This window comes from Macaca fascicularis, chromosome 7 (genome assembly GCF_037993035.2).
Source record: "Macaca fascicularis isolate 582-1 chromosome 7, T2T-MFA8v1.1".
Classification (NCBI taxonomy): Eukaryota; Metazoa; Chordata; class Mammalia; order Primates; family Cercopithecidae; genus Macaca; species Macaca fascicularis.
Genome location: NC_088381.1, coordinates 172,846,280 through 172,857,582, shown reverse-complemented (window position 1 = coordinate 172,857,582; position 11,303 = coordinate 172,846,280). Strand labels below are relative to the sequence as shown.

At 55.7% G+C, this 11,303-nt stretch overlaps 1 long non-coding RNA gene across 5 annotated transcripts in view; it reads left to right on the top strand.

Annotated features, from left to right (window-relative positions):
* LOC102140310 (uncharacterized) overlaps positions 1-11,090 on the top strand; it is a 29,790-nt gene extending 18,700 nt beyond the window's left edge. For 4 of the 5 annotated variants that reach the window (XR_279580.4, XR_010576968.1, XR_012416182.1 and 1 more), the window contains 2 exons: positions 9,012-9,193; positions 10,921-11,090. This is a non-coding gene — a long non-coding RNA (uncharacterized lncRNA). Of the gene's footprint in view, positions 1-5,867; positions 8,267-9,011; positions 9,194-10,920 lie in introns of those variants that run through there. The other variant, XR_012416183.1, reaches the window with a different exon arrangement.
* Positions 11,091-11,303: the final 213 nt, after the last annotated feature.

Genomic DNA, 11,303 nt, shown 5'->3' with positions numbered 1-11,303 from the left:
GGCGACCGTCATCGGGAGGGGCTCCAGATGGAGGACAGGGCAAGGGAGAGCCCATTGGGCGGCCTGGGGTGGACGCATCCGGGGAACCTAAATCAGGGCACCTGGGAGGAGGAAGTTCCCAGAGGACTGCAGACCCTGCAGCTGTGCCTCCGAGGTCAGAACCGCCCACGCCCACCAGGCAAGACGTGTGGCTCCTGGCTGCAGCCGTCAGGGTGGAAATTCACGTCTCAGCTGAGGTTTAAGGCACACCTGAACCTCTGCTAAAAATACTCGGGCAGCGTGGGTCTGGTGGAGTCGGCTGCAGGGTGCATCTGGGTGGGGGTCCCAGTGAAGCCAGAATAGGTGCCAGCGACCTGCAGAGTGGTGCAGTGCGGTGGGGGGTGTGGATGCCGGGCCTGCAGACCAGCTCCACGGGGGAAACTGAGGTGGGGTGGGGAGGGCACAGTGAGTCGCTGGCCCGCGGAGCCCCCGTTTGTGGCTTTGCTGGCAAACCGTGAAGCCTGTGCAAGGTAGGAGAGGCCACGGGCTGGCGGCAACCTGGGCGTCCTGGGCTGCTCAGAATGTGCTGCCTCAGTTTACCCAGCTGTACCATGCAGAAACCAACCTTGCCCCTCCCTTTCTCACCAGTGGTCAGTAAGATGTGGAGGTGGAGGGGGGTTGAGGTGTAGGCGGGGGCTGTAAAAAACCCTGCAGTAATGGGGGGCAGGTGTTGGACACTGGGGTGCTGGAATCAGGCCCTGCGACCTCAGGGAGGCTAACCCTACTTCTGGTTCCCAATCCCCTTCTGGGTGAGTGGGCGTGCTCCCCTCCTTCAGTAAAGAGGGTTGTTGGGGTACTCTGCAGGTCTTTTCTCCCGACAAGGATGGGGTAGGAGCAGGGAAGCTTTGGAGGGAGGGGCTCGGGGCTGGGAAGGAGGGAGGGTCCCAAGGAGGAGGGAGCCCTGTGACTAGTCGGGGCAGGTCACTGTGACACCGGTCTCACTGTGGAGGGGGTGGTGTTGCTGAGACCTGCATGGGCTTGTGTTTCCAGTGGCCCCACCAGAATCCAGGACCACCAAGGTAGGGGGTGCTGGTGGTTTCTGAGTACCTTCCCACACTGCCCCCATGGCAGACCCCTCCCAGGAGATCCCAAACATTCCCCACTATGCAGGGGAAGGGTGGAGCGCCCTTCCCCTGGGACTGCCTGCCTGGAGTCACCTCCTCTGGGCCTGTGTGTCCCTCCTGGGGAGGGACAGAAAGGAAGGTGGCAGCTGGAGGGCTTCCAGAGATCACTGACCAGCACCAGGCAGACAGGAAGACTCTGGAAGTCAAGCTATGACTTTTTTGAGACAGGGTCTCGCTCTGTCACCCAGGCTGGAGTGCAGTGGTGCGATCTCAGCTCACTGCAACCTCCATCTCCTGGGCTCAAGTGATTCTCCTGCCTGGGCCTCCCAAAGTGCTGGGATTATCCGCATGAGCCACTGCTCCCAGCCTAACGGGGACATTTTCATTGTCAATTCCTTAATTTCCACTTTAGAGGGCAGGAAACTAAATCAGCCAGCTCGGTCCAATGGCAGGGGTTTAAGCCCCTTCTGAGGGCAGCCAGCCCTTCAATTGTGGGGGCTGCCTCAGGGGCCCTTTGATTTTGCATGGATGTGATGGTAGTACCACTCATCTTCCAAACCAGGACACCTTTGAGAGAGAAACAGGTGCTCCTACCAGTGACGCCAGGACACCAGGGATGGTGCAGCCCACCTGCAGAGCTGAGGCCAGGCTCTGTCGTGGGCTGATGCACTGTAGCAGGACCAGCCGCAGACAAAACTCCTCAGACACCGAGTTAAAGAAGGAAGGGGTTTATTTGGCCGGGGGCATCGTCAAGACTCCTGTCTCAAGAGCCGAGCTCCTTGAGTGGGCAATTCCTGTCTTTTTTAAGGGCTCACAACTCTAAGGGGGTGCGCATGAGAGGGTCGTGATCGATTGAGCAAGCAGCAGGTACGTGACTGGGGGCTGCATGCACCGGTAATTAGATCGGAGCAAAACAGGACAGGGATGTTCACAGTGCTTTTCTATACAATGTCTGTAATCTATAGATAACATAACTGATTAGGTCAGGGGTCGATCTTTAACTACCAGGCCCAGGGTGTGGCGCTGGGCTGTCTGCTTGTGGATTTCATTTCTGTCTTTTAGTTTTTACTTTTTCTTTCTTTGGAGGCAGAAATTGGGCATAAGACAATATGAGGGGTTGTCTCTTAGCGCCACAGGCAAAATGCATCTGTTTGTTGCTGTGTAACAAATGACCCTCAAATGTAAATCCCAGAGATCATATATTTGCACGGGGCTCAGCAGGGCTGCCTCATCTCTGTCCACATGGCATCAGCTGAGGTGCCTGAGTGGGGGGTGGAGGGCCAGCTCCGTGATGGCTCACTCAGCATGGTGGCTGGGGGCCCAAGAGTCAGCCTCCCAGGGGAACACGATGGAGGTGCGTGGACTCCAGAGCTGTGAAAAGAAATTCCGTAATGGAGATGGTTATGTCAGGGCTATCTAAAAAGGAGCTGGGAGGTCAGGAGGAGCTGGACCCAGTCCAACTCGCCAGATGGAACTGACCCCTTGACCTGGGCCAAATCATGAACCAGCTGACTTTGATTTGAACTGTTCGCACCAGGCCTGATCACTGGTCTGCTGGGGACAGGCACACCTGACTAGACTGATTATCAGCCAGAGCTGTCCTACGCTATTAAGCCCCCACCGTTGGTCATGGACCATGCCAACACCTTCTGGATGTGTAGACTCACTGCAAACCTTTGTAAGCCCCTGCCGGGCCTCCCTGGCACAGACACGATTGAGCTCCTGGCTAGATCTGTGTCTCCTGAATTGCAGTTCCTGAGACCCCCCACTTTTCTTTTGTTTCCTGATCTGCAGTGTTGGTCTATTTCTTGTTCGTTGACAGAATATAGCTTGCACGTCACCCAGTCACTTTTTTTTTTTTGAGATAGGGTCTTGCTCTCTTGCCCAGGTTGGAGTGCAGTGGTGCAATCATGGCTCACTACAGAATTGACCTCCTAGGCTCAAGCGATCCTACTGCTTCAGCCTTGTGAGTAGCTGGGACTACAGGTGTGTGTCACCATGCCTGGCTCATTAAAACAAAAAAAAATTTTTTTTTTTGAGACGCAGTCTCGCTCTGTCACCCAGGCTGGAGTGCAGTGGCACAATCTCGGCTCACTGCAAGCTCCGCCTCCCGGGTTCACGCCATTCTCCTGCCTCAGCCTCCCGAGTAGCTGGGACTACAGGTGCCCGCCACCATGCCTGGCTAATTTAAAATTAATTTTTTTTTTTTTTTTTTTTGTAGAGAGGTGGGAGTTTCACTATGTTGCCCAGGCTGGTCTTGAACTCCTAGGCTCAAGTGATCGTCTTGCCTTGGCTTCCCAAAGTGCTGGGATTACAGGCGTGAGCATTTGTAATGCACCAGGCCAACACAGTTCACTTCTGTTGTCCTCTGTCAGCAGAGACCCAAAGGCCTGGCCAGGCTCAAGGGGAGGGGACACAGCCCCTGCATCTTGATGGGGGAGAGGCAGGGTTAGGAGGGCTTGTGGGATAGGAGATGGCGCGGTGGCCATTGTGGGACCCAGGCAGCCTCAGGAGGCATGGGGGATGGCGCTGCTCTCACAGGGAACTTCTGAGCTCTGCGGGGGCAGCTGCATCTCAGCAGTGCGGGTGTGCACCTGGAGAGATGCTTCTCTGCTCACATGGGTTTGTGCCCGTGCCCTGTCTGCACAGTTTTCTGCGTGCTCTGAAGGAGCAGCCATGCACGCGGTTTCTGCTTCCTCTTTCTTGACACACGCTCGCTTGTGGGTGCCAGGACCCCATATGCTTTTGGTTCCCCTCTATATGAGTGAGCCCAGGTTACCGTAACAGAAGACCTCAGCCTGGGCAGCTTAGACAGCAGACATTTATTTTCTCACAGCTCTGGAGCCTGGAAGTCCGAGATCAAGGTGCCGTCAGTGTCAGTGTTGGTTTCTGATGAAACCTTTCTGCCGGCCTTGCTGTGTCCACCTCTGGTGTCTCCTCCTCCTCTTGGAAGGCCACGGTCCTGTTGGATTAGGGTCCATCCTTATGACTTCGTAAAGGTCGTAGTTACCTTCTAAAGACCCTATTTCCAAATCGGTCACACTGGGGGTTGTGGCTTGACATAAGGATTTGGGGGGGGGTCACACTTCAGTCCATAGCACCCTCCTACCTCCCTGGCTGCCCCAGCTCTGCCTCTGCTACCCCCTCCTCTTCCCTCTCCAGAGGGGCCGTGCCCCATCTCATCTATGAAGACTGCCCGAGTGCTACTGAGCCTGGCAGGTCCTGCTCCCGGCCCCGCTCCCACTCCTGCGCTCTCTCTGCACTGTCAGCCTCCCACCGCCCTCCATGTCCTCAGAAACACACTTGATGAGGCTGAAAGAACCGTGACTCTCTCGCCCGCCCCACCATCTGCTTTTGCCTCCCATGGGACACCCCACCACTCTGTCAAGCCCCGAGCCAGCCTCTCTCCATGTTCTTTCCTCGCCTCACTGCCCCCACACCGAGGAGCTGGGCACTGCTTCCTAAATCTCCCTTCCTCCATTGCTCACCACCTCCCCTGCCACCACCATATCCAGGGGCCAAAATTTTTCTGCCTGCTCTCCCCCGCTCCGCTGGGGCCTGAGGGCAGTCTGCTCCCGTGGGAGCCTGCGGGATGCTGGCAAGCCACAGACGCAATCCTGTCCGTGGCTCCTGCCTCACTGCAGGTTACAAACATGCCTCCCTTTTTCTGCTGTTGGAATGAAGTTCAGAACCACAGCCCTGAGGCCCCATCCCGTCTGGTCCTGCTGCCTCCAGCCGCGTCTCAGACCCCTCTCTGCACTCATCTGCCTCCAGCCGCGCTGACGTCAGTGCCAGGCGTGTGCCTCTTCCCTCCTTCCCCAGGGCCTTTGCACGTGTAGCTCCCGCTGCCTGAGTGCTCTTCCGTGGCTCTGGCTCAATCTGACATTCTATTTTTTTCCTTGAAGAGTTAAGTGGAAGTTATATGCTCTATTTCTATTTTAAAATAGTCACTCTTAGAATTTTAACAAGTATATTTAGAATACAAAGATAGCCAGCATTTCCATCCTCCTCCTGACAGATCACACCCCTCCTGGCTCACAGATCATTGCGACTGCCCAATACTCAGGTCTATCCTGCCGTTATTATTACCCTTCGCTTTCAACAGGGCTTTGTTGCACACAGCCAGCACCCATTGAGGTTTGCACACATTTGCACCCCACTCTTTCTGGCAGCCCAGGCATCCCCTCTTTCTGAGCTGCATTCTGTGGAGGTTCCTCTGCTGAGGAACTGGGTGGTGGTGGAGTCATTTTGCTCATCCGATGCTTCTCCCATACCCGTAAGTGGGAGTGGAGCGGGGCGTGTGGGTCTGGCTGCTGCCTCTGCCTCTGCCTCTGCCTCTGCCTCAGCACTTCGGAGACGTTCATCTGCTTCTGTTCTTGCCATTCGTGGGGTCTGCCTCTAGCAAGTTCTCCTTCAGCATTCTGAGTGTACCAAGGGAGATCTAGGGATGGGCTGCTTTTATTCTTCCTGCTTGAGAGTGCTGCACTCTTGAGGCTGAAGTTTCCATATTTTATCAGTTCTGGAAAATTCTCAGCCATATTGTCAGGGAGGTGGTGGGCTCTCCCGTTTTATCTCGTTCCACCTCTTGGAATTCCTTCCTTCCTTCCTTCCTCCCTCCCTCCCTCCCTCCCTCCCTCCCTCCCTCCCTCCCTCCCTCCCTCCCTTCCTTCCTTCCTTCCTTCCTTCACTCCCCTCCTCTCCCCTCCTCTCCCCTCCTCTTCCCTTCCTTTCTCTCTTCTTTTCTTTTTGAGATGGAGTCTCGCTCTGTTGCCCAGGCTGGAGTGCAGTGGCGCGATCTCGGCTCACTGCAAGCTCCGCCTCCCAGGTTCACACCATTCTCCTGCCTCAGCCTCCTGAGTAGCTGGGACTACAGGCGCCCACCACCACGCCCGGCTAATTTTTTGTATTTTTAGTAGAGACAGGGTTTCACCGTGTTAGCCAGGATGGTCTCGATCTCCTGACCTTGTGATCCGCCCGCCTCGGCCTCCCAAAGTGCTGGGATTACAGGCGTGAGCCACCGCGCCTGGCTTCTTTTGTTTTCTTCTCTTCTTTCCTTTTCTCTCCTCTCCTCTCCTCTCCTCTCCTCTCCTCTCCTCTCTTTTCTTTTCTTTCTTCAGAGTCTTGCTCTCTCGCCCAGGCTGGAGTGCATTGGCACGATCTTGGCTCACTGCAACCTCCACCTCCTGGGTTCTCCGGGATTCTCCTGCCTCAGCCTCCCGAGTAGCTGGGATTACAGGCACCTGTCGTCATGCCTGGCTAATTTTTGTATTTTTAGTAGAGACAGGTTTTCACCATGTTGGCCAGGCTGGTCTCGAACTCCTGTCCTCAAGTGATCCACCTGCCATGGCTTCCCAGAGTGCTGGGATTACAGGCATGAGCCACTGTGCCCAGCCCCTCTGGAATTTTGATCAGAAGTACGGAAAACCTTCTTATCCATCTCTCCTATGTCTTAACCTCTTCTGAACCCCCTTAACAGCTCCTTATCTATCTGTGCCAATCAGGGGTGATCACAGTCTTCCCTACTGATTCCTCACTTCCCTCTTCATCTGCATCAAATCTGCTGCCAGACCAACTGACTGAGGGTTTGTTCCCACACCATCTTCCCATGTTTAAATGTACAGTTCAAGTTCAGTGGCCGTCAGTACATTCACATTGTTGTGCAACCAATCTCCAGAACTTCTTCACCTTCCCAAACGGAAACTCTGAAACAGCAAACACGAACTCCCCACACTCTCCCTCCCCCAGCCTGGCACCCTCCATTCTGTTTGCTTCTCTGGGGTTGTGACCGCTCTCTTAGTCAAACAGCATATGCCCTTTTGTGTCTGGTTCTTTCACTCAGCATAATGTCTTCAAGGCTGACCTGTGTGGCAGCCTGTGTCAGGACCTCTTGTTTTTTTTTTTTTTTTTTTTTGAGGCTGGATAATATTCCCTTTGATGGATACGCTGCTTTTTTCTTTTTGAGACAGGGTCTCGCTCTGGTGCCCAGGATGGAGTGCAGTGGTACCATTATGGCTCACTGCAGCCTTGACCTCCCTGGGCTCAAGCAATCCTCCCAATTCAGCCTCCTGAGTAGCTGGGACTACAGGCGCACACCACCACGTTTAGCTAATTTTTGTATTTTTTGTATTGCTGGATTTTCACCTGTTGGCCAGGTTGGTCTTGAACTCCTGAGTTCGAGCGGTCCACCCGCCTTGGCCTTCCATGAGCTGGGATGACAAGCGTGAGCCACCTCTCCCGGCCTGGATACACCACGTTCATCCATCTGTGAGCACCGGGGCTGCTTCCACCCTCGGGTGTTGCTGAGTGATGCTGCTGTGGACACGGGTGTGCAGATATCTGTTCAAGTCCTTGCACTCAGTTCTTGGGAGAATACCCAGAAGTGAAATGGCTGGACGATGTGGCAATTCTATTTTAAGTTTTTGAAATACTGTTTGAAATATCGCCATTCTGGTCTCCATAGTGGCTGCACTGGTTTACCCTCCCTACCCTAAACACCCTCCGTGCTCTGCTGACTCATCCCTCCCTCCCCACTAACCCTGGCAACCACGGGTCCTTTTCCTGTCTCCGTAATTTCCCCTTCTCTGGGATGTCCTAGAGTTGGAATCATATAGTATATGGCCTCTTCCGACTGACTTCTTTCACTCAGGAATATGCATTTAGGGTTCTTCCATGGATTTTCATGACTTCACAGCCGTCTTTGAAGTTTATCAACTTTATATATACACGCTGCCCTGCTTTGTCCCTGGGTTCTGTGAGTTTCGAAGAGGTCGTTTAAGGAGTCAACTGGGTTGGCCTACAAGTTTTTCTTCTTTTTCTGTTTGGAAAAGCAACAGTGCATACCACCAGCACGGGATTCCTGGCTCAATATCACCAGCTCGGGATTCCTGGCCCACAGGCCTTGAGCATGAGACGACTGTGGTTCTGAGGTTAAATATCGTAACCTCTCGATTTGGAGAAGGATGCGGGAGAAGTGATCACGGCCTTGGCTCTCCCCAACCTTCTTGTAAAACACGAGCCACCGAGATTGCACAACCAGAGACACAGAGGACACAGTCCACAGTAAAGCCTGGTGGCAGCATGTTCCCCTGGAACACAGAGTAAGAGTGGGAAGGAAGAGACCACCAACCTGGTGGTTGGCGAACAGGAGGAAGCTGAAACCAGTGGTGGGCATCGGTGGGCTTGGGACCCCGTGGACCTCCTCAGGGGCTCCCTGAACCAATGTGGGGAGCAGCCATGGTGGGAGGGGGTGGACACAACCTGGTGGGGAGCCAGGACCACCCGGTTGGAAATGTTCACAGCCGCCAGCCCAAGCCTCCTGAGGGGAGAGTGCTGGGACACAGCGACCAGGAGAAAGGTGCCCAGGCTGAGCTGGGAGGGGGGCGGGCGGGAGCACCCAGAGCCACATAAGAGAGCGCTGTAGAGTCACTGCTGCACCGTGTGGCGCCAGGTCTCCAGGCCCAGCTGGAAGACGCACCTGCTGGGAACAAGCCCTGCAGGAGGGGAGCAGGGGGGCAACCCTGGACAGCGGGAGCCACAGGGAGATGACCCTGCGCGCGCCAGCAGCTTGGTGCCTTTCACTGCACGGCCAGCCACTCCGATGCGTAAACAGCGGCCAATTATTTCATGGTTTCTGGAGTTGGCATTTAGGAGGGGCTAATTTGGGAAGCTTGGGTGCAGGGTCTCGCACATGGTCAGATGCTTGCGGGGATGGCTGTCATCTGAAGTCCTGGCTGTGCTCAAGCACCCGTCCAGGTGCCCCGTGTCAGAGGGAGAACAGGCCCGGCCGTGCCCAGTGTGTCCGGTGCCTTTTGGCTGGGCCATGGGTCTGCTCCTGTACCTGGTGCTGGTCCCTGGGCCCCTCCTGTGGCCACCCCTCAATGACAAGACGCTGCCCTGCTTTGTCCCCAGGTTCTGTGAGTTTCGAAGAGAGGTTCAGAACATCCCCTCCACCATGTGATGGGATGCTGACTGCGGAGCACGGACCGTGTGCTGCCACCACGTGGACTCTGCAAAGACAGACCGGCTTAGCCTTCCCATCTAGAGCCGTCAGCACCTCTGCTCTATGGAGGGGGAAATGGAGGCCCAGGGAGGTGAGGTGGCTCCAGGAGGAGCTAGGCTGTGATGGACGGGGCCAGGGAGGTGAGGGCTGTGGGGACCCAGCTCTGTACCCCAGCCTCGCTGCACCCCATGGAGGCCAGCCTGAGGGCCCTCTAGATCAGAGAGTCCTGTCCTGCTCTGAGCGGCCCACAGGCCCGATGGCTTCATGGGTGGCGGAGGCCTCTGGTACAGACCCCCGTCCACGTCCTCCTCTTTCTGGACTTCCTGAGACCCCCATCCACGCCCTCCTCTTTCTGGACTTCCTGGCTGAGGCCTTACATGTCAAGGGTGGGTGGGGTGGGGCTAGGTGTGCCCCATTGTGCCCGGCCGATGCTGGGGGTGGGGTAGTGCTGGCAGGTGGGCTGGGGTTGCCCTTGGCCCCACCTTTCCAGTGTGGAGTTTGTGCAGCTTCTGCCTGGCCCAGTCGGGCTGTGACTGGCCTCAGGTGTGAGCTGTGAAACCTCAGGCCCACCCTCCCACTCCCAGCCATTCCTTGAGGGGGCCCAGGCCCCCCTGCACTGGAGTGAGAGGCAGATGTCTGCAGCGTTCCAAAAAGATGGCAGGTGTCCACGACACCCCAGCCACGCCCGGGGCCTTCTGGACAGGCTCCTGTGGGGGTGGGGGTCCTAATTACAGGGATCCTGAAAACTAGGCCAAGACTTCGAGGCATCTTGATGCTACCAGTCCCCAGACCCAGTGGCTCTGCCCCAGGGTGGGCCCCAGCCCGCCAGAGGAGCCCCCAGGCTGGGAGATGGGGAGACTGAGGCAGGGTGGGCAAGCACTGGGTGGTGGGGGGGCAACCAAACCAGGACCCAGGCAGGAGGCTCGAAGCTCCCTGGGCCCCTCTGCCCCTGCGCCTCCTCTCCCACTCCACCCCATCTCCTCCTGCGCCTCCTCTCCCCCTGCACCTCTCTGGGCCAGGCGGCGCCCAGCTTCAGTGTCCGTTTGGCGGTGGGCGGGGTGGGGGGGGGTGTGTGCGGCGCGCCCTCTGGCGGTAAGCGGTGGCATTGCCTTCCTTTGTCTCGGTCGACGACGGGGGAGGAGGAGGGCCAGGGAGAGGGAAGCGGGGATGGAAGGAGAGTGTGGGGAGTGGAGGGTCCCCAGTCAGGAGGGGGCTGCAAAAGCGAGAGCGCCCGGGGGGGACGTTCCAGGGCGGGGCGGGCTCACGCGGCTCTAGGGCAGCAAATGTTCAGACCCTCGACTTCCTCGGCCCCTTGGCCTCCCCATTCGGAGCATGGACTTGCCCGGACGCCCAGAGAGCCGCTCTCCATCCTGGGGCTGGTGGCGACGCAGCCCCCGTCCGCAGCAGCGATCCCCGGTGGCACGTCTCAGATTTGCGGAACTGCTGCCCCAATCCTACTTTGTCCGGTAGACTTGTTCGTGTGAACACAGTCGCTCAGTGCTAGCCCCTAAAACCCATAAAGCATGCGGAATAGTGTCTTTTAAACAAGTCATCGTCACCCACGGAAACAGGGGCTACGAGGACAAAAGCCCCGTCCCCTTCATCAGGAGATGCATCCCCAATGAAAACTTCCTTTTTCTGTGTAACAATTTTTAATCGAAATGTATAATATAGATTATTTATATCCAAATCAGTGGTTTTGAGAAACTGTGAGCTAATAATGGAAAAATAATGAATCTAGCAGAAACAAAGATAAGAGACTTATGAAGTAAAGAATGAAAAGTGGCATTTCAACTTATACACATATTTCCATTACAGAAAAGCACAGTGAGGCCAGTGGAGGACTTCGAGCAGAAGATATGTCATGTTGGCATAAAATTCTATGGACAAAGTGGTGTGAAAATACAAGGTAAAGGAGAAAACATTTAAGCCTGTTAAAAAAATGTCTCTTAAAAATTGTTGATGATTAAATGACCATTATTTTTAGATTTCGCTGGATTCATTTAAAAGACTGGCCAGCCTGGCCAACATGGTGAAACCCCGTCTCTACTAAAAATACAAAAATTAGCTGAGTGTGGTTGTGTGTGACTGTAATCCCAGCTACTTGGGAGGCCGAGGCAGGAGAATAGCTTGAACCTGGGAAGCGGAGGTTGCAGTGAGCCGAGATCATGCCATTGCACTCCCGCCTGGGCCACAGAGCG